The 5363-nt window shown below is 41.2% G+C and overlaps 1 pseudogene; it reads left to right on the top strand.

Annotated features, from left to right (window-relative positions):
• The first annotated feature begins 1001 nt into the window (after nucleotides 1-1001).
• On the top strand, nucleotides 1002-5049 carry LOC119923221 (annotated as a pseudogene).
• Nucleotides 5050-5363: the final 314 nt, after the last annotated feature.

The following is a 5363-nucleotide window of genomic DNA, read 5'->3' as shown; positions in this document are numbered from 1 at the left end:
ACGAGAGAGCGGAGTCGAGGATGACACCAAGGTTATGGGCTTGTGAGACGGGAAGTATGGTAGTGCCGTCAACAGTGATGGGAAAGTCAGGGAGAGGGCAGGTCCCTGAAGGAGGTCATCCCTGAAGCCATCCTGCCAGAACGCCTCCCAGCTGGATTATTTTGGGGTGTAGGTCAAGAGAGTCACCTCCTCCTCCAAGTTCTTAAGCTTCTGTCTGGAATCTTTCAACTCGAACTCAACACTTTAAGCAGGGACAGCCTCTGCTGAAGGGGAGTTTCGTCTGTTTGCACCTGCTGCTGCTGCTGCTGCTGCTGCCTGAGCAGCTTCCCTTCGCTTCTGCTCCACAAAATCTTCTCGGCCAAACTGAATTTCCTCGTTTTGCCATGGGAGTCTTCTTTCCTTTTGTTAAGATAACAAAAGATGAAATGGTATATTCTAAAATCTATGAATGTTTCCCAAGTTTCCTCTGTTTATGAGTTTGGAGCCCAGTGATTTCCTGCACATGCGAGGGGAACGGGGTGGCTTCATCTGTGTGGTAGAGTGGGTTTTCTGTTATGAATTGTGTAGGAGGTGGAGGGGCAGAGGTGTTACCTTCTCCCACACTGTAGAGCCCCAAAACGTTATGTGACACCTTTGTGCTTAGAGTACGACTAAGGGTGCAGAGTATCATTCGATAGTTTGCTTGAGAGAATAACAGGGACTGGCAGCCACCTGCACCCTGAGGTTTTCAATCGGTCTGACCACTGCTACTCAGCTGCCCCCTCATTCACATTAGTTCCCACTACAAATATTATTTAGGGGCAACCATGAGCTGGAGGTTGTTCAGAAGAGATAAAATATATAGGAATGCACATTGTAAATAATAGTGATATCTATTTGAACAAAATTAACTGATTTTTTTCTGGGCTTTGAGAGTATGGGATGCTCCGTGTGCTTTGGCTACATGCTTTTATTCAAACTTTCTGATTTTGCCCTTTTAACAGTGGAGTAATTTAGAGGAAATGGAGCAGGGAAATCTGACTGTAGAAGAATTTGTTCTCCTGGGATTTCTGGATCTTCCCAAACTGAGAGAATTCCTCTTTGGGATTTTCTTATTCAGCTACATGATCATCCTGGCAGGAAATGGACTCATAATTATAATAACCACTACGGATCAAACTCTCCACACACCCATGTATTTTTTCCTTAAGAACCTCAACTTCTTGGAAATCTGTTATACAGCTGTAACTCTGCCCAGAATGCTGATGAGTCTCCAGACACAGGATGGAACTTTTCTTTCCTTTTGTGTGCTGCACAGATGTGTTTCCTCCTAATTCTTAGAGTCACAGGGTGCTTTCTCTTGGCTGTGATGGCGTATGATCGTTACATGGCCATATGTAACCCGCTGTGGTATCCAATTATCATGAGCCAAAAGGTGTGTGTCCTGCTGGCAGCTGGTTCCTGGATCAGTGGCATTCTGGTCCAGATGGGGCAGATGGGTCAGATATTCTCCCTGCCCTTCAGTGATTCCAACAAACTGAACCATTTTTTCTGTGATAACCCACCAGTACTCAAGCTGGTCTGTGGGGACACATCTATGAATCAACTCTCAGTCTATGTTGTGACCCTGCTCTTTGTAACAGCCCCATTTCTCTTGATACTCGTGTCCTACGTCAAAATAATCTCCACCATCCTGAAGTTACACTCAGCCACGGGGAGGTGCAAAGGCTTCTCCACCTGTTGTTCTCACCTCATTGTTCTCACCTCGTTCTTTGGATCTGGTATCATCATATATCTACGGCCCAAATCAAGCCACTCCGTGGATATGGGCAAATTTCAGTCTTTGTTCTACACCATTGTAACACCAGTATTTAACCCCATGATACACAGTCTGAGAAACAGGAAGGTAATTGTTGCCCTGAAAAAATTTCTATTACAAAGATTCATTAGGTAGGTAATCAAATGAACTAAGGAAGCTGTTTTCCTAACAGGTCATCATGTATTGATACCAAGAAACTCTTATTCCTGGCTACCTCAATCACCCCATGTCTGTATAGATATGCCTTCAATACTCACTCTCCAGTGCCCAGGGTAAACCTATGTCAAAAAATGGAATCTCTGCAGTGTCTGCAGACCATTTCACATGTAAAGGAGGTCAGATATCCAGTATGGGACCTTCTTTAACTTCTATTTGCTCAGCAGTTAAATACTCATTCATTTACTAAGGAGAGAAAGAGTAAATAGGTAATAAGCTACATTGAGCCTGACTCAAACTGACTCCTCAGTGTATTTTGCATAAATTTCCTTTTATATTCTTGATTTTTATCCAATGATCCAAATAGAATTATTTTATTGACAAGTCTGTTTAGGCAGACAGAATTTATTAAAGGATTTTTTTTTTCAGAAGAAAACCATCTGGGATCGAATCCACACAAATACTTTAAGAACCAAGTGACTAATCGCAGGACTTGAACTTTACAGGCAGAACTAATACTTTTATAGTCCTGCAACAGTAGTGTATATCTGCCATGAGAGTTGCAGTCCCTTATCTCAGGCTAGTGATCCAAAGTTAGGGAATGGAGAGAAAAAGGTAAGAAAGGGAATCAGAGTCAGAGAGAAGGAGATAATTGAAATGGTTTTGAATGACTATTGAAAACTCTGTTTGAAATCTCTGATCAGAAAGCACTAACTTGACTCAGAGCTTAGTGTTTTTCTTAGTGTTTTCTAAGTAACCAAGACTCAGATTCAAGTAGGGGAAAGCAGGGTAAGTGATCTGTATCTCCATGATGGTTGGAAAAAAAAAAGAAATCACATAGTCTTCCACTGTGTTGCCCCAGAAAAGGGGTACTTCTGGGTAAAACAGTAATTTAAGTATCCTTAGAGAATTAGTTTAAGGCAAAAGGTGTAATCAGAAGCATAGTGAGAGAGGCAAGGAAACCTCCACATTCTCAAATTCAGTTTTGAAGAGCCATCAATCTGGTCCAATAGTAGAAATATCTGCCCAAGTCTAATGTTAACCTACAAATCATACAGTGGTATATAATGAGTGCTTATTGTGTGCAGAGCACTGAACTAAGTACTTGAGAGAATAAATATAACAGCATTTGTAGACATGCTCCCTGCCCATAAGGAACTTAAGGTCTAAATGATTTAGCCAATGTAATAATAATAGTGGTATTGGTTAAGCACTATGTGCTAGCCACTGTACTATGTGTTAGGGTGAATACAAGCAAATCAGGTTAGACACAGTCCCTGTCCCACATGGGGCTCTCAGTCTTAATCATGATTTTACAGATGAGATAACTGAGGCCCAGATAAATGAATCAATTTGCCCAAAGTCGCACAGTAGACAAGTGGTGGAGCCAGGATTAGAACCCATGAAATTCTGACTCCCAGGCCCGTACTCTATCCACTTCACCATGCTGCTCCCAGTGAATACTGTCATTTAAGATCATCATCATCATCCTCATCATCAACACTTAAAACAACTACACTGATTTAGGTATGGCTTCACTAGGGAAGATTTCAGGGAATTGTATCAGGCAACCTCTGAGGATACTAACTATGGGATTTATTTACTATACAGCAAAGCATAAGCCAACACTTTAGGCAGACCAAATTATCATTGTCATTATAATAATCATCAATGGCAATTATTGAACACTGACTATGTGCAGAGCACTGTAATAAACAAATAGGAAAATACAATACTACAGAGTTGATAGAGGCATTGCCTGCCCACAAAGAGCTTACAGTCTGTCGATGTCTGTCTCCCTCCATCTAGACTGTGAGCCTGTTGTGGTCAGGGATTGTCTCTCTTTATTGTTGTATTGTACTTTCCAAATGCTTAATGCTGTGCTCTGCACACTTTAAGTGCTCAATAAATATGACTGAATGAATAAATACAGGCTAGAGGGAGAGACAATATTAATACTTTTGGTATTTGTTAAGTACTTAAAACCACTGTTTTAAGTCCTGGGGTAGACACAAGGTAATTAGGTTGTCCCACGTGGGGCTCATAGTCTTCACCCCCATTTTACAGATGAGGTAACTGAGGCACAGAGAAGTTAGGTGACTGGCACAAAGTCACAAAGTAGCCAAGTGGTGATGCTGGGATTAGAACCCATGACCTCTGATTCCCAAGCCCGGGCTCTTTAAACTGAGCCACACTGCTTCTCTAAAGCTAGACATTTACATGAATCATACACTAATCCCAGACTTGGTATCTACTGAGTCACATTTAACATCAATCAATGGTATTTATTGAGCACCTACTGTGTACAGAGCACTGTGATAAGTGCTTGGGGGGAAACAATAAAACAAAATTAACAGACAAGTTCCCTGTCCATGTTCCTGGGTATATGCAGGTGAATACTGATATAGATTTTGTGTATAAATATCAACTATTCCAGAGTGGCTTGCATAAATCCTGGGGAATATGGAGTGAATGAGTGGTCCAGGGGTATGGAAACAGTTCCAATGAACGAAGATGCTTTACAGAATATGTAAGTTACATGACATTTGTTAATGAACTTAATGATAACGGAAATCTTCACTCACAATTAGAAGTATATGAAATAAAGTAAGGGGTAATAATAAAGTGTTAAGAACACATTTGTTTTCATTGACCCTCCATTCAATTATTTTTATCCTTAGTACCAGTTATGGAGTGCTTGTTTTTACAGACAAAATACTCTGAAGATATCTTGATGGGAAATAGCATTCCAAAGCGATGGGATCAATTATCGTGGGATTTTCCAGCATGTGCAAACTTCAGGGGCTTCTCATTGGGTTATTCCTGGTCATTTACATGATTATTGTTATGGGAAATGCCTTTGCAGTTATAATAACTAAATCCGATGAAACACTCCCTCCCCACACCCAACTCCTTTTTCCATGGGAATCTGTTCTTTCTGGAAATCTGTTATCGACAGTTACTCTTCCCAGAATGCTGTTGAACCTCTAGAGAGAGGACAGAACAATTTCTTTCCCTGTTTGAGCTACTCTGCTGTTTACGTTTATTTTTCTTGATGTTACAGAATATGTCCTCCTGAGAATGATGTCATATGATTTTTTATGGTGTTTGTTAAGCACCTACTATGTTTCAGGCACTCTACTAAGCTTAATGGTAGATACGAGTGAATCAGTGTAGACACAAAATCAGGTTAGACACAATCCAAGTCCAAAACAGGGCTATCAGTCTTAACCTCCATTTTACAGATGAGGAAACTGAAGTACAGAGAAATGAAGTGGCCTGCCCTAGGTCACACAGCACACAAATGGCAGAGCTGGGATTAGAACCCAGGTCCTTCATACTCCCAAGTCTACACTCTGTCCTCTTGGCCATGGAGCTGCTCCCCCTCTCCATCCCCCCCACCTTACCT

The sequence above is a fragment of the Tachyglossus aculeatus genome, unplaced genomic scaffold (assembly GCF_015852505.1).
Source record: "Tachyglossus aculeatus isolate mTacAcu1 unplaced genomic scaffold, mTacAcu1.pri scaffold_158_arrow_ctg1, whole genome shotgun sequence".
Classification (NCBI taxonomy): domain Eukaryota; kingdom Metazoa; phylum Chordata; class Mammalia; order Monotremata; family Tachyglossidae; genus Tachyglossus; species Tachyglossus aculeatus.
This window is presented reverse-complemented; position numbering and strand designations above follow the sequence as displayed.